Source organism: Solea solea, chromosome 12, assembly GCF_958295425.1.
Source record: "Solea solea chromosome 12, fSolSol10.1, whole genome shotgun sequence".
Taxonomy (NCBI): domain Eukaryota; kingdom Metazoa; phylum Chordata; class Actinopteri; order Pleuronectiformes; family Soleidae; genus Solea; species Solea solea.
The window spans coordinates 10,826,023-10,848,716 of NC_081145.1; the positions used below are offsets into that span (position 1 = coordinate 10,826,023).

A 22,694-nucleotide genomic window follows, 5' to 3' on the forward strand; every position below is an offset into this window, starting at 1 on the left:
AGGACCTTGTGACCTGTAGTTTTGTTTTTTTCATGTTGAAGTCCTGTGTTGTACCTTGTTTTTATTTATGTTCAGTAGCTAACGGACGGCTAGACAAACACACGTGATGTGTTACAAGTATTTGATAAGGATGGGCATTTCCAGCAAAAATGCTATTGGAAAAGTGAAGTCAGGCAGTCAGAAATGTCTCATCTCTCCTTGTGACAGTTAATTATATGTGAGCCGTATGTGCAAAAGGTTTCATGCTGTCTATTCCACGCCTTGACTCTTTCAGATCCAGCAGCATGTGCTTTTATCAAACTAACTTCACCGCGGTCTTTATAAGGGTGGGGGACACAAAGCGTTGTTTCAGACATAAGAAAACCAAAATCAACAACCTCCAGAGCATGAGAGCGAGTGAAAGTAATGCAGGGTCAACATGGTGTGTGGAGCTAAAACATAGAGAAGCTAACGAAATGCATTCAGAGGCTCTGGTAAATGTTTGGTTCATAGTGTGTTGAACTTTTAGCAGTGACTTGTGTTCGAGAAACCCCTGAAATTGAATCACGTCTGGAAAGACACATTGGACAGCCCATGGAAAGAGGAAAGGATTTGGGCTTGTAACCGGAGGGTCGCCTGTTCAAATCCTGGGACTTGTCAAGGGCTGGGGTGCACCTGAACAAGGCACATGATCACTAACAGTGAGTAGAGAGAAAAAAAAAAAGATGGGTTAAATGCAGAGGTCAAATTCACTATCACTACTTGTGTGTGTGTGTGTGCAAAAAAAACAACAAATTCTAACATTCATTCCCACGCTTGCTGCTGCTGCCACCTGGTGGTAATAGATACACCCAACCCAATTAGGTTGTTATTGCAGTTTTTCAGTTTTGTATGTTTCTATAATATACTCGAGAATAGTCTCATTAACTGATCGACTTTTTATAACCCAGCAAATAATCAAATATTCATGCCCATCCCTAATATTAAAGAAATATTAACAGTATGTGCTTGACACTTATGTACAGTTAGGACTGTATGTATACACAGTATTTGGTAGTACTTGATGCACTGTATGCGGACTACTTGGTATAGCTCAGGTCTCTCAAAAAAAAGAGATTGCAAATGGACAAATCAGTAAAAAGAAAAAGACAGATGGATAATGTTTATGGAGAAGAGTCATTCTGTTTTCACATCATCCTGTATTGATGATTTTCTGAAATTACCAACTGTATTTCATGCAGTATTTAATGTTTACTTTGCCTTTTTCTTGGACAGCACAGGAAGCAGAAAGCTGTACTGTATTTGTTGTCTCCGATGGTTTACGTCAACAAGTTGCGTTTATGTTCTTTTTCAATGTTATTTGGATTTACCTTCTTTGCCTCAGTTGGTTTATTTGTTTGGAAATCAATCTCCGTTCCCTTTTTTTTTCTCCTGATATTTTGTGGCATTTTTGGGGCCTGAAGTTATATTTTGTCCAGATGAAATAAAACAGAAACCTATTGACTTTAAAGGCAGTGCCTGGAAATATGTCTTTGGACTGTGTTACCAGTGCTATGTGGTGGCTCATGAAGTATAAATGCTACTGTTTCATGTGCCTATTAGAATCTCCTGAACAGATTCAGTGCATTACGGTTGTAATTACAGCCTAAAAGACAACAGTCATTAGCTGAAATGAAGAAACATCCAGGTCACAGTAACCCAGAAAATAGTATTGTTATTAATCTTTGCTTTTATGAGGAGTTGAGTTAGATTCTAGTGGCCCCCTCTCACCTCATTGTTCATGTTTTGTAACCATTCTCACACTGTATGCCTCCACCTACTGGCTCTGTACTGTAACAACAGCCCATCTAATTGTTTTCATCCTCACATGCTTTTTATTGTACTTTTTCATTGTTTTGTGTTTTTTTTTAAATCTTTTTTCTCTTTATCATACTGTGTGAAACGGATCTGTTGGCTGGCCCAACGTTACATTTGATCGATGCTGCATGTTCAGTTGTTGGTTTGTTTTTTATCTTTTGTTTGTTTGTGCGCATGCTGTTCTACATTTTGTGAAATACAAAAGGAAAACAATCACTTGACGTGTCTTTGAATTTGAAGTAGTTTCCATAGTGATCATAATCATGTCCGACACACGTCGCCTCATGCCGTCCATCCGTAATAAAAATAAAAGTTTGTTTGCAGGTGATTGTACTTGCGACAAATCACCACGAGGTGGCAGCACAGTGCCAGAAAGTGAGATCTGCTTTACTCCTTTGGTGCAGATGATGTAACCAGTTCCCAAAGATGTTTTGTGAGTAGTTTGGGTCTTTGAAAATGAGCTTGTTCTGTGTGATCCTCTCTTGAACATGCTGGTAATGAAAGAGTAAATGCATGGTTGTGCAACTCTGACAGCCGAGGTTGTGAAACACAAAGAGTTATTGAAACCAAGAAAAACAGTTTTGTACAGTTTCCAGAAACAAGGCAGTCTTTTACCCCACACTATGAATGAAATGCTATCAAATGCCGGTGCTGGCTTGTGGGTTTACTCTTCTCCATGTGTGAAGGGGCAATGTCGTGCTCACGTACAGACATCTGTCTCATCCCATCAGATGCTTCCCTTCTTTAAAGCTCATCACAGTATCTAAAGCCACTGGAGGTCACTCTTCACTCTCCAGATTGGCCTGTGCACAAGTCAGCAAGTATTAAATAGTTCACACTCTGCAGTAGACACTTCACTGTTCATAGAGCAGGTGCAATGTGGACAGAACCCACACACAGGTATCCATTCCAACACTGAGAATGGTTGAACACTTCCCGTCTCTCTCTGGGTCTGATCTGCTGTCACTCCTAAGCTATTTAACGCTGGCTTCTTCTATGTTTGACTCCAGCACGGGAGATTAAAGTGCTCCAGTCAAGCAAATCAATTCAGAATCCCACAGCTGATCTTTAACTTTAAAAGAAATGGATTGATCCCACTACACAGAGATTTGTCATGCTTGTATTTAGTGTCACTTGTGTCTTATCTCGTTCTCCAAAGCTTAAGAGTGTGCCATCCTGTCTGGCTACCTCTGACCCTCCTTGTGGGGTCAAAACCCACCAACCGCCCCCCTTTCTCCACAGTAATCCTCTCTCTGAGATGTCCCGTCCCGGCGCTGAGTCCAACCACAGCCCAGTGGAGAACAAGAACAGGGAGAGCACACACCCAGGAGTTAATCTGGATCATGAAGGTAATTACTGCCTGGGTGTCCAGTCTGTAGGAGCAGTTGAGAAGGGGAGCGACTGTCCACTCAGGGAGGAGTCAAGCAGGCTGTTCTTTCTCTACCCACTGACCTTGGAGAAAACTGTGAGGACGGGAGGGGAGGGAGGAGAAAAAACCCAGAGGGAGGCAGAGCAGATCCAGGCATTAGCTTACTACTGACAGAGTTCCAGTACTGCAGAAACCCCCCCACCCCACCACCTCTCTCTCTTTAGCCACTCTCTCACTTTTTTAGCCTGCTGGTGAAAGACAAGAAAAGGGAGCAGGGAGGAGGAGGAAGAGGAGGATGAGGACAAGTGTGAAACAGATCCTTTTCACAGATGACAAAAGAGGATATTTTTTTTGCCTTCTCTCTAATCCCAGCACAGGATCCAGAGGCACTTGTGAGTAGACTCCTCTCAACTCTGACGGCCATGTGTGTCGTGCTGTGTGGGTGTGAGTGTGACAGCGAGTGTCACAGCTCAGGAATGTATGGATGCAGTAAGAGCAGTTTCTCAACATTAGAAGCGCAGACAGACTGTCTTTCCAGTTTTGTTGTTAACCTTTTTTCTTATGTTGGTAACCACGGTATTGTGTTTGTTTTCTCATGGGTGGAAGAATGTATTTGTGTGTTGTCTCTATTTACTACCGCACATATTGTTTTTCCTGTTCTGTCAGAAGCAGACACTGTCATGGTGCGATGATGATGATGATGGTGATGATGAAGTATCTTGGATGGCGCGTGTCCATTGCGGCTGTAAACATCGTTGTTGTTGTTGTGGTGTTTCTATGGGTCGACGTGGTCCTCGCCCTTCTTGTTTACCAGCATGTGTTGTTATTTCTTTTTAAATTATGCAACACTCTGAATGCTGCTGCTGCTGCTGCTGCTGCTGCTGCTGCCAAACTGCATTAGAGTGTCAGCCTGTGACTCAATGGCAGCAGGATTGCTTGGCAAACGGAGACACTGCAGCAGCTCGGGCATCTTCTGCAGCATCAAGCTTAAGGTCAACTGTTTTCACCCTCACTCTCACTTGTTGTGTGTCGAGATTGTGATGGGGCAGTTCTGGCCTCACAGCTCCTGCCTCATCATCCTCACCACTCTCCTCCTCCTCCTCCTCGTGCATGGCTGTCTTTCCTCCGTAACTGGGTCACGTCTTCCAGTGTTTCCTGACACGGCAACACTTAAAAGACATTTATTTCCACGTTTGATGTGAAGAAACGTCTGTGAACGCCATGTGCAGGCACATCTGTTGTAATAGAGAGAGGAGGCAAATACCTCCAGCAGAGTCTGTTTTCATAAGAGATGAATAAGCAGCTGTGGGAAATGTAGGTGAAGGGTAGAGAAGGGTAAAGAAACGTTTTCTTCCCTTTTTGCCCGTGGCTACAGCTGCCCTACTTCCTGCTGCACGACACGGAGAGAGCAAACTAAAAGTAACTGCTCTCATTCTAACACTTGTTCTGTGACAAGACAGGTAGCGCTCGCCGTCATCAAGGTCACGGCGCAGGCTGACCTCCCCGCTCTCTCCCCACCGGGCCACACTGTATCAGAAGACACAGATTGATATTGTGTGCCACGCCGTGCTGAGTGGGAGGCAGCGCTCATGTGATGTTCAAGGGGGAGGTGAATGGCTGTCATTCATGCGAGGCTGCCCGTTTGCTCGGCAGCTGCCCCCCCCCCCCCCCACACCCCCCGCCCCTGACTCGAGACACCGATCCTGGTGGTCAGCTGCTGCTGCTGCTGCTGCTGCACTTGTGCCACAGCCAAACTGTTGTCCCCCGTCAACAAAGGCTGACTCATTCAACATACATTATGCTAAATATGTGGAGCAACAAAGGGGGGGAAAAAACCTTCACTTTAAGGCCCTGTGTGTGTACGAGTTAGTGACACTCATGGTGATGACACTGCAGATTGGACTCGGAGGACTCCTCCACTCACCCCTTCCTTTCCAGAATGCGTCAGGGAACGTGGTGGCCTTTACATCCTAGAAAAGATGTCGTTATTCTTCATTTGTGTGGTAAGCTTCCACTTAAAAATGCAACCATGTGGCCATTTTTTCCTTTCCGGCTGCTGTAGCAACATAAAGCAAGGCTGTTGTCTAAAATGTATATAAGAAATGTATTGAAAGATGATGCAACTTTTATTCTAAGGCGATAATACACTTGTAAAAACAGACCTATGGATTATACGTTCAATTTCTGCCAATAAATTCTCCTAAATGTTACACACTAGACCTTTAACGAGGAAAACATGAACTTTAACAGGATTGTAAATCTGAATAGCTGCTTTGTTGTTATTATAAATAACAATAATACACTTAATTTACAAGTTACAAAGTGTTATATGTGACACCTAGTAATCACAACTTAAAATGAAACTGAATACACATTAAAAAATAATAATAATTTAGGTCGTGAGTTGAAATGAAATTGGTGTACTGAATACATCCCAATGAAAGCTTCCCAGCACACGGCAGCAGATCCTCAGACCGCATTAGTCCATGTCGGTACAGAAACTGTATCCCTCTGCACTGCGGCCTCGCAGAGTCGCAGACCACAGCCTGTGGTGATTTACAGGAGATTCTGTATCAGCAGCAACAGCAGCAGCAGCAGAATGCAGCTCTGGCAGGACCAGTCATTGCACAGGTGAAGAGAGGGGACTCCTGCAGGATCCACACTGTCTGAAACCACTGCAAACCTGACACAGAATACAGACTAAGTATGTTGGAGGGAGTGAGAGCTGGAGTCCCAACATAGGGAGGCAAAATCATTTTGCATGGACGTACACAAACATGTCAAGTTTGGGGCTTGAAGAGTTTCAGACATGGTGTCTTAGCCGCGAAGACTCCAGACTATGATCAGCAGATAATCCTGTTAAGATGTGATTTCTCTAATGGCTTTGTTTTGGTCAACAGATGGACACTGCAGGGTCTGACCAATCTGATCTCGTCTGATCTCCAGTGAGAGCAGAATGAACTGGTGTAATTAGTTTGTTTCCCTTTGGGCTGTTTTGTGGGAGTAAATGACATCTCTTTCTGACGGTGTCTGACGGTGTCTGACGGTGCAGCTGCGGTCACTTCATCTGTTCCACGACGGCGTGAACATTTGGTTCTGATCTGATGTAGATCATCTTAGGTCTGTGTGTGTGTGTGTGTGTGTGGTTTAAATCCATTGAGCTGAGCAGGTTGTTTCTGGCTTCACCTTTATGCTCTTCCCTAAGCTGAGAGTTGCAGTTCAGCTGCAGACATCAGCAAAGACGGGGTGTGCTGTGTTTCTGCTGAGTGAAGACGAGTTTTAAAGGGAGGGGAACAGAGGAGGAAAAAAATTGGATTTTAGGTTTTGAAGCAAAAAGGAAAAAAAGGGGAGAACAGATTATTTCCTCTAGTATCTGGCAACTCCAAAAGTCGTTGTCGGTTGCCAGATTTGCGGTGGAGTTGAATGAATTTAGCAGTCGCCGAACATTGTTCGTGTTCAAGTTACATGAATCTTAAAATGACGAATTGTGTAAAGAAATATTATGACAAAAACGACCCAGATTGTCCTAATTTTTTGCGAGTATTTTGGTTGTGCAGTAATCGACAGTAATGAATGAAACTCTGTCCATGAACTCACCAGCAGAGCAATGAGCAGAGTCACTCACTGTAGTTTTCCTTGCTTACTTCCATTAAACACTTTCATGCAGTGTTTCTCAATCATCAGCATCTAAAACATGCAGGGCAGCAGGTCCAGGAGGAAACACTGATCTAATGAATGTTTAGTCTTTGGAGAAAATGACAATTGTAAAGGATTTGCTGAAGGAAAACGAGTCTAAAAATAAGGACAAACAACAAACTTTAATTAAGAGCTGTGATCACATTAAAAACCCGCTGCCTGCTACTCATGACACATCATCCAATAAGAACAGCACCCATGATTGACTTCATACAGAGTCTTGTGCGGGACAATCAGTGAACAAACTCTTCTCGTCTGATGAGACAGAGATTAGAATGTAAAAGGTTGTTTAATGTCATTCCGTTCGTTGTTTTGGTTTAACAGGCTCCAACTGACCTGTTCAAGTGTCAAAAGACAGCTGCTTTCAGTCACTTTTTTGTTTTATCATCATTATTTATTTTATTTAAGCAGTAAATAAAGTCCCATTGAGATCGAGATCTCTTCAACAAGGGCGAGCCAAGCACATCAAAAGAAATACAAGTTCAAAAAGACAGGTCACAAACAACAGTTTAGGGATTCCAAACAATCTAGTGAAGACAAAGTGCAGCCGTTCAGATCACAGTCACAATTTAAAGACACAGGCGCTGCTCAATGGATTCTCGTCGTCTAACATTTAAGATGGAACAAAAAGTTTGATGAGTTCAGGTATTTTTAGTTGGGTTTGTGTATGGTTAGAGTATTCCAGGCAGAGGGGGCAGCAAAACTTAATGCTTGTTTCCCCAATTCGGTCCGAACTCTGGGAACAATTAAATAATAAATGCCACGAGAACGTAATGCGTAATGGACTCTTAGGTCTCTGTAACGGAGAGTATAAATAAGACCAAACCAAGCCAAGAAGAGCCTTATTAATCAATGTCATCCAGTGAGAATAACTTTGTATACTGAAAGAAGGTCAGAGTGATGAGTGAGGCGACTACAGCCTGCAGTAAACCTTACATGTCTTCAGTGACTGAAGACGTTTTGGTGAAGCAGAACAATAAAGTTTTGCTATAACTGACCCAGCACTGGATAACAGACAGACAAAGTTAACTAACTAGTGATGATAGTGAGGTATTTCGCGGCTGGGGAGCCAAATGTTTGCCAGTGTGTGACTGGACTACATGCACTCCGTATGTTCGCAGGTGAACATGCACGTGTGTGCGAATTAGGCCAGAGAGGCCCGGGGTCAGCCGTCCGTAAATAGATACAACACACATTCAGACGTATGATTCATGTCCACACACACACACACACACATGCACAAAGAGGAGGCTGCCCCTCCTCTCTGGACTTGGTGTTTTGGACAGCTGTCCTCCCTGGTTCTTCTTCCCAATCCCACCCCAGATCAACTATCGGACTGTCGGCATGTCGGTCACACAAGAGTCACCCCGCAGTGAAACTATCTTCGTCGTGCTTGTAATAAAGTGATTTTACTTCACTGAATGATCGAGACGCAATGGCAGCACAGACTTTATTGCAATATTGTGAAAGAAAGGTTGTGAGGTTGTAAACATTTGTTTTGGAGTCGTTTTCCTGGCTGGAATTTGTTTACGCCACGTTATAAATTCAGTAGTTTGAGGGTGATGTTGTTGTTGTTGTTGTTGTTGTTGTTGTTAAGTGTCTTCTCATTTTAGTTGATATCTATAATGTCAAGGTCACCACAGTCTGGCAGTGTCTACACCAGGGGTGTCAAACTCATTTTTGTTCAGGGGCCACATGTGGCACAATTTGATCTCAAGTGGGCCGAACCAGTAAAAATAGTAAAATAATAGCACAATAACTTATGACCAACAAGATCTCCTTTGTTTTTTCATCTTTGTTTTACATTTAATGAAGGATATTTTTACAAAACATGAAATTTCTTGAGAAATATAAGTGCAATTTCAACAATATCATGCCTAAATTTACTATTTACACATCACACTGGATCTATAAAGGCACAAACATTTAGTCACAGGTATCTGGAAGGGAAAATTTTGCATCTGACATTACGTTTAGATTGTAATTGTAGTGTGAAATTTTAACAAATTCATCCTGTGGGCCGGGTTGGACTCTCTGGCGGGCCAGTTCTGGCCCCCGGGCTGTATGTTTGACACCCCTGGTCTACATCTTCTCCTTTCTCATATTTTGACATGGGTAAAATACCGATATACGCCCTCACCTCAGATTTTAAAAGCTGCAAGAACAGTTGCAATTTAAAAATCTCCATTTTCACTATACTGTATCTGCTGAACACCAAGGACCATGGACACACATAGGATCAAGTCTATGTAAATAATAACCCTAAATAATAAGTACAAGAACTAACAAACTTGTTAACTCCACTTCCAACACTAACCCTATTACATGGTTAATATGGAAGCTGAGCAGGAGCCATCACATGACTGTAAACATGATCAGCAGGTGCTCCTGTCAACTCATTAACACTTAAGCACCTTAATGTTAAATGCAAAGAAATTAAAGGTCCAGTATGTAACATTTAGGGGGCATAATGGCGGAAATGGAATGCACAACCTGCAGTCTGGAGTATATCACGGCGATAACATGCATCTATGAAAAGAAAGGGCATCATCCCCGACCACGACAGCACACTCAATGAGACCTGCTGTCCGGTTGTTGACAACGTGGCGAAGAGCTACAGACTTGGAGGCCGTGGAACTCGTCTGTGTCCACGTCTGTGACAAGTGGTACAGGAAGAGTGAACGCTGCGAGATTTCCTCCCAGTGAAGCGAGTGCTTGGAGGGAACAGGAAATCCCACATTCAGAGAGTCTCGCCAACTTTAATCGCATTCCCTTTGGAGAGATGTTCCCTGACTTTAAAACTCTTGTTGAGGGGCGCTGGTGATTCCTTGTTCCTCGTTCAGTCAAGTGTGGCAGTGGAACAACGTTAAAGATGACAATCTTGATGTTGTTCAGGCTTAAGTTTATGATTATGCTGAAGCACGTACTAAATTAAAGTCCCAGTGGAGCAGGAGGAAGGTTCGAGTTATCTCAGGGCAGGCTTGTAAATAGTTTGCTCACATTCTAATTGTAATTGTCTAATTCTGTATTTTTGCGTCCTGAAATTTAAATACTATTAAATAGACTATGAAAAAAAATACTAAAAAATCTAACTTAAAATGAGGGATAAAAATAGACTATGACAGAATTTTTACAACCCTGCCCGACAGCTGCAAAAATCACAACTACTGTGTACTACCCAAAAGTATATTTATATAAAAGTATAATGACTTAAAAATCAAAATGGTTTAGTTTCCATAGACGTTTATGTATGTACAGTACGTGTTTTAGACAAGGCCTTACAGCAGCCAAAACTAAACAAATCTGCTCCAGCGTTCATTCATTTACAGTGAAAGCAAAGAAGAATGTCATCCTTTTTGGTCGGTAAAGGCCACCGTAGTTCCCTGAAACTCTTGGAAAGGGAGCGATGAGTGCATCAGTCCTTTAGAGTAAGCTCACAATTGGATATCCCCAATTCTTAGACACAAGATCTTTGAACGCTACATATGCTATCACTTCTATTTCAAAGAATGAGGAAAAATCCTATTGCTTTCAGATATTTATCTCTAATCACCAGTTCCCATGTTGACACAATGGATTGTTGCATGCAGAAGCTTGGCAGGAGACACGGCTGTTGTGTAAATGTAAAACAAAACAAAAAAAACTGAATTAAAGACAGCTTTGGTGAAGATTCCAGCGGTGCACTCATGCAGGTCTGACAGACAGAGAGAGGGAGAGCCGAGCATGAGCATGAGCAACAGAAGGGAATCGTGCTGAGAATAATGTCCTTGTTATTCTCATCATTCACGTCTCTGTGCCTCCTTGAACCAGTCGAGCGCTGAGCCAACCTGCCACATGGATTGTGAGAACCTTTTCCCCCCCAGATGCGTCCTGCGTGAAGCCAGAGTCGAGTGTGGTTGGGTCCTCGTGGTGTGGGTGTTTTTTTTTTTCTGCCCTCAGCAAGAGGAGAATGAGTTCATTCCAGGTTACAGCACGACAGTCAGCAGAGGTAGCAGTCGAGTTTCTACTGTTTGCTCCACCCGCGTCACTGTCTTTGTTGCCTGGGATACTGCTGAAGGTCAGAAGAGGAGAAGACATGGTAGCGAAACAGTAGCCAGCGCACATAACACAGGTAGAGCTGAGGATTTACTGAACATTCCCGAACGATACTTGGTTCGATACCAATTTTATTAAATCGGTTTTAACCCTTTGACACAGAGACAAAGAGTCAAACAAATGTTGTTTTAAATATGTTTCATACAAAATCGGGTGTTGCATGCAGTTAATTGTAAATAACTGTCAGATATTGAACGTTATTCTGGAAAAAAAACATTTTCTGGCCCTTTTATGGTTAAAATAAGTAAGAAAAAGTCCAGATGGACATATTGAGACTTAAAAATGACGTGATATGACGTTTCACTGGTCGTCTTCTTAGATCTTCTTGACATGCCTTCGTCCATTCTCTTCTCCTTTGGCGACAGAAACCTTGTTTCTGGCCGTCAATCAAACACGATGCTGCGTGCTTATTGTTTCACTGATGAAATGAACTCCTCAGGCACTCAAATTTGACAGCACATTATGGACACACTTTGTTGGGGGTCAGGCAACGAGAGCCGTGCGTCCACAGCTCCTGTGGAAGCTCTCGCACAGAGACGAGCTGCTGACAGAGGCCGCTGTGTGAAAGGGCCACGGTTAACTGTGGTAACCCCTTAAATCCCACCACAGTAACGCTGACTGGAGGATTTACAGTTCTACATGTCGCTGCTCCACACCCTCACCGGATGAGAAAATGATGGGATGCTTGCTGTGTCTGAAATGAATGTTGTGCCTTTGGGTGACGTCCAGCTTGTATACAAGACGCTCGCACTGTAATTATGTTCTCATGCGTTTGGACCCAGCTGCATGGTAGGTGAGGTGTGAGAACTTTTTGCTAAGTGGAAAACTGTTAATGTTTCAGAATCTCAGTCTCTCAAATGCAGTAATCGTTGAAATGACTCAGTGGAATCGGTCCTCGTTCCTGAGGGTTGTGTTTTTAAGAGGTGATAATTGCGACCTTTCCTTTCCTCTCTTAATAATAAGCTGCGTGAGATGATGAGGATGATGATGATGATGGGGGGAGTGGGGAAGAGACAACAAAGGCATGAGGTCACAGATCAGACCTGATGAAATCTGCAAACTGAATATGATCATGGTTGAAGGGTTGTAACACATGGACATTATACTGCGACCTACTAAACTGCTGATTTCCTGGAGGAAAAAGATTAGAATGCACTCATTTGTCTTCATTTAGCTTATTTGCATATGATGTCAAATTGTGCTAAATTTTAAGAAATGAGTTTTACTTACAGGGCCAGTGTTTAAGAATAAGCACCATTACGTGAAATTGAATTTGTCACTTTAAATCCCTCAATAAGAGTCAGTTAGTTGCTATCTTAATGTAACACTAGTTAGTTAGTCTTGGTTATGATTAGCGTTTGAAACGTGACAATTTTTAGCCTCACAATTTAAACACAATTTCCATGGTGTAATGTAGGAATTACAATGTCAGTATACATTTATATATATATATATATATATACATATATAACTATAAATATATGTTATAAACAATTCATTTGTATGGGACCATGAAGCAGGTCTTACATTACTGTAATACAGTGTTTCTGTTAGTCTTTTTTAGCATATTTAAATGCGGAATACCTGGGAAATTATTCTCATCTTCCATATTCATACGACTTGTAATCTGCTTGATTCTTGCATGAATGACTTCAGACTTGTGATTTGCACATGTGTGATTTACTCCCATCTCTGCAATACAGTGTATGTATATCTTTTTTTCTCTCTGAAAACCCATAGAAATGTGCAAGCTGTAGAAACAACCATAGAAAAATGTGGCTCTCCTTTGGTAATTTACTACAAACTCAAGCCTGTTGGCTATTTAAGACTGAGGCAGCAGTGTAAACTCACAGTGGTCTTCTGCTATTACTTGTCGCCCATTCAATTCAAATGCCCGTGCGAGGTGGCCGCTCTGTCTGTTCCTGTGTGCGAAAAACCACATCCCAGTGCTACATACCACTTGTAGACCCTCTAACCCTGAAACAATGGTCTGTGCGGTGAATGTGTCAGGGACACATGTTGTGAACATCATCGCAGCCAAACGCAGCAAACTGTAAAATGAAAAACAGATCGAAAAAGAAAATGCAGCCTTTCCATTACAGAAAACACGAGGAGGGGGAATGACATCAGAGTCCAGCTATTCCGCTGATCCCAAGGCTGAGGTACGACCTCACTTGATGAGGCCTTGTATGGCGTTGTGTCATATCCGCTTTTCTTCTTGTCCTGATGAGGCCCTGCAGACTTGGCTCCTCATGAGGCTCAGAGGTATGAAATAAGGCTTTGATCGGAGGAGCCTCTGGCCCATTTGGGCTGCTTCAGCGTGTCTGGATAGAACTTAACACTGAGTAATATTTGTCGATTGAAAACGCCCATGAGAAACCTCATCTCTCATGGAGATGATACATACCAATGTCAAGTTCTGTTTTTCTTTCCACTTGCAATCAAATTGACCTTTACATTATGAGTGATACAGTGTAGATGATGAGAGAAGATGGTTGCCATCGCTTCTCATTTCACCCTCATATTCGTGTTAGGACGCCGTCCCCCTGTTATTTGTGAAATTGTGCCTGGAAGGGGAATGTTTTCCAGATGGCGGCGTAATAACACACAAGAAGAGTTTAATCCAAAATGTTAACTGTTGGCTAAACTGAGACAGATCTCATTTGAAATGACTTCTCTTCTGCAACAGCCGCTGGCATCAGCATGAAGCGAAATATGACGCATGATTACAGCGACTACACCTATGAGTCATCTTGAAATATGGTCATTGGACAAAAGCTCTTCAGCTAATTTATGTGTAACACAAGTAAAGAGAAAAGTAGTGACAAAAGCTGCAGTGTGTAACTTTTTGGGATTTTTGTTAGTAAGGATGCGACTATCAGGGGCCACACGGTTGTTTGCATGTTCTCCCCGTGTGTGCGTGGGTTTTCTCCGGGTTCTCCGTCTTTCTCCCACAGTCCAAAAACATGTTGTGCAGTGGCGAGTCGAGGCGACCATAGTTGAAAAGGGCCATGTATGTGTCCCTGTGACGGACTGTCGTCGTCCCCGTGAGCCTCATGTGGAGGATAAAGCAGTAGATGGATGGATGGATTGATGGATGATGCTACTATCTAGTCTTGGAAAACAGAAACTATGAGAGAGAGCATGTCTGTATATACTGGCAGTGCAGGAGCAGACGGGAAAAAAGAAATACTGACTCAGTCAAACCGCTGAATTACTAGTTAAATAAAAATCAGTAATACTCCACCTTGCTTTGTAGTGCAATGTTGCTTTGGCCTCTGTCTCTCTTGACATGAAAACGAATCACTTCCTGCCGGGCGACGCAATGTCACAGAAACGCTGCTACGCTGAGAAACACACGTGGGGGCTGAGCATCACCGTAATCAGCATCGCGTGAACTAATCTGACACTGGATGAAATCTAATGGACATGTGTTTATATTTAAAAGTTATACACTACAGCTTTAACATCCAAGTCTCCAAATGTCCTCTAAATTCTGTAAATGACCTTCACAGAATAGAGCATAAAAACAGAAACAGCATCAGTGAAAGTTAACAAAGACCAAGGAATAAAGGCTGGGATTGAGTGTAGTCACACTGCGGTGTTTAAATCCCATTTATCTGATAGTTTCCTGTTTGTTTACGTGAACAATGACTCTTGCATTCACACAAAGGTCAGTCATGCAGCTTCGGGGTTGGTTGTGTGCTCTCAATTCAATAAGAGGGTTTAAAATTACCAGCACTCTCATTTATTTATTTCTGACACCTGACTCTTCTTGTTTTTCTTGAGATAAAACTATCCAAAGATCACACGAATATTAAGCTGAGAGAGAAATGTGTAGTGAGGCCAATCCTAATAGTCATTTCTGACTATATTAACCGAAGCTGGAATCAGGGACGTGTATATGGACTTACTTTGTCATCCTCATGCATGTGTGTGAGAGAATCTGCAAAGCAACAGTGTAAATAAATGAATATTGGCAAACGGCAGAACAAAATACGATTTGTTCTCTCTTTGTTCTCACACTCTCTCACATGCATGTCGATGGTGAAGTGGAGACATTTCAGGGGACAGGGACAGCAGCACTGCCACATAAAGTGCGCGGCGAAGTCCACGACTGAAGACAATGCTGCGTGTTTGGGTGAAGAGGTGGGGGAGAGAGGCCACAGAGATGAGCTCCCGGTTCTCCCGGTCTTTGTGGCGCAGTCGTTCATTACAAGCGCTCTTTGTGCCAGCCGGGGATCACATGTCACAATATTTGAACAGCTGCACGTGATCGTTGTGTGTGTGTGTGTGTGTGTGTGTGTGTGTGTGTGTGTGTTTGCTCTTCTCCATTGACACAGAGATGTACTCCGATAAGTTGTAGGGTGAGAATTTTAGAGTGAGTGCATGAGAGAACGTTGGTTTAAGGTTTAAGGTTTCCAACTCGTCCTTCTCTTTTGATAACACATTAATCAAAATACACCATGTCACAAATAAGTACATTACATTACAGTGTAGATAAACTGATTATGATATAAAATAATAGGATCTGAAAATGTGTATAACTCATATCTAACTGTAGAAAGATCAATATGTTGTGATTAGACACCAATAACACTGTCACGTCTCACTTCTAACATTATCCAACACCTGTCAGAGTAGAGCTGGGAATGTGACGTCTCTTCTCCTTTGAGTGGTCTACAAATGCACACGATTAATACCTTATATTCATTTTAATTTCTGTGTATTTTATTTCTGGTGCACACGATTTAATGAGACATGCAGCACAGAAGGATGAAAAAGAACTAAATTACAGGAGGATACAGTGTTTTTGTGTATGCATGTGTATGCGTTTCTGAGGCATGAAAGTGTGTGCGTACGTGTGTGTGTGTGTGTGTGTGTCTGTCACAGAGGAGCGCTTGGTTTCTGTCCTTGGGCAGTGTTTGTGCACACACTCTGTCTGCAGAGTGCGATCATCATGGACCCTTTGTATCGGGTTCAAGATTCGACTGAAACCATGACCTCAGTCCATTGTGGAATCACTGAGTCAACATCTGCCCCCGTATACTTTGCATGGAAAATGCAAAGTGAGTACTGAAATGTCCAGATCCGTTTTCACATCACGAGTCAAGGTGAAGTCAGGGTCAGAGCACGTGTCACTTCTGATGCTCAGTGAGGAAAACATGGGGTAAACTCAAAAAGTTTTCACAACAAATAGAATAAAATGTGTTGTGTTAGTCTGAGTAAAAGCAGACTTTTAACATGTTTACTGTGTCGTGAATTGAAATGATACAAAACCAGATTTCACAAAGTCAGAGTAACACACTCAGATAATGCAATTGGGAGTCAAATTGCTACTGCGTGTATAAGATCAGTCAGAGACCAGTCTGAATACTGAATACAGTTAGCGGCTGCTAGTGGGGAAATAGTTTTATAGTTTCTATTGGAGGAGGGGGATGACGTGCAGGATTCAGAGGACACAGGACAGAGAAAAGAAATTGGGAAACTGTGGCTGAGCTGAGCACAATTAAAATTCTGCTCTGCTCACAGACACTTGAGAGTTAGTACTGGGAATGATAAGAGGAAAACTTAACCACATGCTCCAAGCAGCCAGGAAAGGTAACGCTGATGATACTTGACAGAATGCTGGCAACACAAAGAGAAAGGTCATGAGTGTTGATGTTCAGGTACTCCATGACATGTGTAGTCAGATGAATCTTTTTTTTCGTTTCCTATAATAAACCAGGCTCCAAAAGCTTCTCCATTTCCGCACAATGCAACTCATTAACCCTTAAACACACTGAGACACATTTTTGTGTTTTTGGCTTTTAATGTCTAGAATATTTTATCCCTTTTTTTCATGCATATAATCTATGCGAGGTTGTGCATATTTGAAGGTGCTCTCAATGTCTTTCATGTGTTTTTTATTTTAGAACTAAAATACTCACACTAACACTCCTACGCACAAAAATGTGCTCATTGAAATCCATGCACTGTGACAAAAACATGGCAATTTAAGGGTTAAAAACTTGAAAAAAATGAATTAATCTGTGATATGTTTGATGATGGCTGGCTGAAAAACTAATAATAATATATATTGCAAAAAAAAGCGAAAAATGCAAATGTTTCCTGCTAATCTTTCACATTTCTTTAATACCAGGCTTCAACAATCCAACCAAATATAATCCAGTTTGCATGAAGTATATTGAAAATGATCAATTTACTGCAACAGACAAGTTGTAGTATATTTGAATGTAAATGATGCATCTACATGTTAATTTGCATGGGTTTCACGGTCATCCTTAACTCTTCTTATATGGTGTGGTAGTATATACTTTGAGGAGAGCACAGGGAGAGGACTGCCCACAGACTTAACTGCATGTGTGTACATGTGCACATGAATATGGATATATACACATGCATTACTGTGTTTTCAACTGCATCTCAGGCTTCAGCTGACTCATCATCATGTGCATGACATCATTGCCTTACGTATTGTCTCCCTATTGGCACGACTGTCTCATTGAGTGATGTACAGTATGTCACATTTTGACCACACTGACATACACTGGCGCTCTTAGTAAGTCAAAGGAATTAAAACAATCATACTTTGATGTTTTTTTTATTGAACTAAAGAGCCACCAAACCAAAATGCTGCTGCAGAAAAGTGGCAAAGTCAAGGAGCGCGTGCAGCTTGACCTTAAAGTGACCCAGCATCGTGTGCATGGCACAGTGACACGTCGGAGAGACAGCAACTGTAAGTGAAGCAAAGTGACCAGGACACAATCTGACAGACACAGACGTTCCAAAAAAACTACATGTTATCTTTACAATTAAACGCCTTCCTTATGCCACTACCTGATCACTCGGTCTTCTTCTTCTTTCGGCCTCTCCCTTTAGGGGTAACCCCAGCAGATCATTTGCCTCCATCTTGTCCTATATCCCTTGTGTCCTCTTCTGTCATGTCTTTCTTAACAACATCCAGGAACCTTCTTCTCTGTTCAGTATAATGTAATCTTAGTACAATCTCAAAACTAACCTTAAAAAAAGGAACCAGAAAATGGCGAATATATAGTATATCACAAACTGAATATGTTAAGTGAGGTATAGTGGACAGTGTGTGAAACATAATATTTAGAGTTTCTAACAGTATAAAATCAAGACATAAAATAAAATATATTGTATTCTTCTGTTGTAAGCATTTCTATGAAGAAATGCACACAGGCCTTTATTAGTCATGTGACAATATCTCACTCATGAGAATAATATATAAATGTTGCTTAGGGGAAGAGTTATTATTACATATCTGGATGTCTAAAACAAGTGTAATAATGTTTCCATGGTTACCACTCAGCTTATGGTTCATATATACTGCACAGTTTTTTTTTGTGCTGTAGATAAAGGAAACAAACATAACCTAAAAAAAAACATGAACTCGCAGATGGAATACAACCTTGTAATACACTATAACTCAACTTATTAAACAATCTAATGCTGTGGATTTAGTTCCGTTTACCAATTTCCCTGCTCTGCTGTGTCTGCTCTGATGTTACGCGGCAATATTATACTCAGTTCAGTACAACAGGCAGGACAGATGATTATGGGATTATTGTCTGTGGCAGAGAAATCAGTATGAGCAGCTCACTTTGCCAACCGTCACATAATGAGCAGAGCGAACAAGTTCACTCACTAACTTCACTTTGTGTAACAAAGAGCTTAACTGAATTTCAATGAGAAACAGTGTCAAGCCTTAATATCATTAACAGTAACACTTGTTTAGTCATTTCCCACCAAGCTGTGCTTTCCTCCCACACAGAAATCTGACATGTTTAAGCTTTGTGTTCTATTTTCTTACCTTGATCAAGACCATAGGAGAAAAATATTGGTTGCTGTGGTAACTGATCATGTTGAAAGCCTTACTTGAGCCAGTGGTCTGAAGCATCTTGGCAGTCGTCAGAGTTCTGCAGTCACAAGAATTGGCTTAATCTTTCATAAAGTTACACATGCTTCAGAAAAAACATTGCCTCTGATTTAGTGTAGAAGTGCAGAAAGCAGCCTTTGTGTTTCTTAAGTTTGCTGGTGATTGGGTTTAGAAGGACGATGTCATTCTTAATGTTGCACTCCTCAACTTCATCATCCATTCCTTCTCTTTCCTTACATAGAAAGCTAGCTAGTGGGGGGTTAGCCCTATGTTCCCACATTTCTAAGAATGTTTTGAATATTAGGCCCCATTGCATCATTTTGACACATCCTTTGTGTGATTACGTAAATTTTAGAAATGAGGGAACATAGGGCCTAATTTTGAAAAAACTCTTAGAAAGGAGGGAACATAGGGCCTTAATTTTGAAAAAACTCTTAGAAATGAGGGGACATAGGGCCTAATTTTGAAAAACTCTTAGAAATGAGGGAACATAGGGTCTAATTTTGAAAAACTCTTAGAAATGAGGGATCATAGGGTCTAATTTTGAAAAAACTCTTAGAAATGAGGGATCATAGGGCCTAATTTTGAAAAACTCTTAGAAATGAGGGATCATAGGGTCTAATTTTGAAAAAACTCTTAGAAATGAGGGAACATAGGGTCTAATTTTGAAAAACTCTTAGAAATGAGGGAACATAGGGTCTAATTTTGAAAAAACTCTTAGAAATGAGGGAACCTAGGGCCTAATTTTGAAAAACTCTTAGAAATGAGGGAACATAGGGTCTAATTTTGAAAAACTCTTCGAAATGAGGGAACATAGGGTCTAATTTTGAAAAACTCTTCAAAATGAGGGAACATAGGGTCTAATTTTGAAAAACTCTTAGAAATTTGGAAACATAGGGTCTAATTTTGAAAAAAACTCTTAGAAATGAAGGAACATAGGGCCTCATTTTGAAAAAAGCTGTGTGCATTCTGATTGTGTGTTTATGCAATAGTGCTGTGTAATGTGTATAGCTCTCTCTATATATTGTAAAGATTTCTACCATACTATGTACAGTGTCTTGAGATAATGTATGTTGGGATGTGGCGCTGTTTTATTTCGATAAACATTGAACCTATTTGCCACATGGTGGACTAGTGGCTAGTTCTGTTGCCCTGCAGAACAAAGACCTGGGTCTACGACCTGGTCTGACCTTGGGTCTGTTTGGGGGAGGGGGGGGCTAACACCCTATGTTAGCTGGGATTGGATCCTCATGTGGAGGACAAAGCACTAGATAATGAATGAGTGAACCTATCTGGTTAATTTGATCATGTCTGCAACAGGCTGTGATTGAAAGTGTGTCTGCTTGAGTGAAGCACTGGAGAATTAGCACATGATGAGAGGAGATGACAAGGTGTCAATAACAGACTGATAAAAACGTTATAACATCCACTGACAACATGTATGAGAGAGATGGAGCGTGTCATTGCAGACTTTCTGCTTCCTCTCCACATTCCCCTGTCATATGCATCTCCTGCAGACCCTCATTTTTCTTCTCTTCTGGTTAAGACGTCTTAGAGAGGGGTGACAAGGCTTTTTAAAGGTAGGGTTGGAGATCCTGGAAAAATCTGTTCGTGCAGGCTTGTCCAAGCCCCTTTCTTCAGACTTCCCTCCAAAACACAGGAACAAACAAACACAGATTCACAATGTATTGAGCCTTTTTATGTCTCAATACATTTGTTACCTATATTGATTTGCTAAGGGTCAGAGAGGGTCAAAGACACAGGGCTACAACCGTGATCTTTGACCCTTTTGTCTTCTCAGTAGGTTGAACTTTATAAGTCTACCACGCTAGCCATTCATGACACAGTAAACGTCCAGCACTGTCAGAATAATTCCAGCGTAGCCGCACCCTGACCACTGCTGCTGTTTCAGTCCTCACACAGCTCTGGTCTGAGGTCTCCTAAAGACACAGTTAAATTTAGACTGGCTCACATCAACCACAGACACGACCAGTCTGCCTTCACTCTGCCCTCTGTCTCTGCTGGTTGAGGTGTTTTCACTCACTAACCTTTGTCTACTCTCTGCTGGAGCCCCTACCCACTCACTCTCTCTCTCTCACACACACACACACACACACACACACACACACACACACACACTCCGTCTCTTCATTTCTCCCTCTAAGCCATCATGTTTCTGGGACAGCTGACTGGAGCTGATTTAAACTGTGTTTGCACAGAGTTAGTGCTCATCGTTCTGGAGGAAATTAAATGTTCAAGTTCCAGCCGGCTGGATTCATGTTGCCTAAAATACTTGTGGAAGAACCTTTTTACAAGCATTTGTTTGCACTGAGAGGCTTCATATAGTGCGGATCAAACCAATTACTCTCTGTTATGAAAGCGGGGTTAGTGTACTGGATTATTTCAGAGTATTTGTTAAGGTAAGTTAGTTGCTGTTTGTTAGTTGTTGTTTGTGTGACCGTATGTGGTCGGTCAGTGCAAGAGTCCCCTCACATCATTCCTCTTAATCTTGTGATGCCTGGAGCTAATCTGGCTAAGCAGAAAACAGGGTAATCACTCACTGACAAGATGATCAATCAGATAGACACCAACTTCTGATGGGACATTCTAGAATAGAATAGAATAGCCTTTATTGTCATTGTACTGTGTAGGTACAACAAAACTGAGGGTGCTTAAAGGACATGAATAAAGGATGGTATAAAAACAATACAAGGCTCCAAACTTTAAGACAAAGCAAAACAATATATATATATAACATATATAACATATGGTGCTTGGTTCTGTATTTTTTACTCACCTATTCAAAATGTCTATTGTACTGTGCGCCTCTGTTAAGTTGATTTTCATTATTATTTTTGAATGTTTTGACTAAAAAAATGACTAAAAAAATGTTTGACAAAAACAAAACAAAACAAAAAAGAGATGAATTGCCTTGAAATTTTGTACGGATGTTAATCTGATCCTACACTATACAGCTCTAGCATGACTCGGCTCAGCTCTACTTGTTATTTTACCTGGGACCTGTTGCTGTTTTTAGTAGCTGCTCTGGCGAGGTTCCAAGTGAGCCGAGCTGATACTAAAAGGTGACATTGACTGCTGGCTACTGATTGGCCCGGTGCCCAAACAGTGTAGAGTCAAGCTGTGCCAAGCTGAGTCATGCCAGAAATGTACAGTGGAGAACCATGATTTAAAATGATGTACCTGCTAAACCTCAGCATTGATAAGAGACGCATTTTATTGTAAATAAGGGCTATGTTGGGATTACTAGGTTGAAGTGACTTATGTCATGTTTTTCAAGGCAGTGTGGACACAGAAATCAATTCTGATTTGCGTCACTTCAGTGTTTGGTCCTCGATCAGATATATATCTGATACGTCACCGTGCAACACGAGTGTGAATGGTCGATTTAGAAGCCATTTCTCGCTCCATACGCACGTGCTGAGCATTACACATCAAAGCCAAGCAACAATAGAACGTCACATGCAAAACACTTTTGAATGTGAGCCATTCCATCTGATCTGTATTATCCGAATTGAACAATGTGCCGGGTGAACATAACTTCATGTTCCCACAATTGTGATGTGAGGCAGAATGTTTACTTTTTGAGTTTGTCTGAATTATGTAAAACATCTTTTTTGATCCATGTAGGATATATATTGTCATAAATGTACAACAATTTGATCTGAACCCCATTGAGTTTATTTTAAAAATGATTGTGTTGTCATTGCTCTGCAGTAGTTTTCGTCTTCTGCAGCTCAGCGCTCACTGGCCTGTAACAGGCTCCTCTGATGGCTG

At 41.6% G+C, this 22,694-nt stretch overlaps 1 protein-coding gene across 25 annotated transcripts in view; it reads left to right on the forward strand.

Moving 5' to 3' along the window:
* Nucleotides 1–3,350: 3,350 nt before the first annotated feature.
* Nucleotides 3,351–22,694, forward strand: part of mical3a (microtubule associated monooxygenase, calponin and LIM domain containing 3a) — a 90,854-nt gene continuing 71,510 nt past the window's right edge. For 12 of the 25 annotated variants that reach the window (XM_058645715.1, XM_058645721.1, XM_058645720.1 and 9 more), the window contains exon 1: nt 3,356–3,597. The gene's annotated coding sequence lies outside the window, so the exon portion shown is untranslated. Of the gene's footprint in view, nt 3,598–22,694 lie in introns of all 25 variants that reach the window. The other 13 variants (XM_058645705.1, XM_058645712.1, XM_058645709.1 and 10 more) reach the window with 7 other exon arrangements.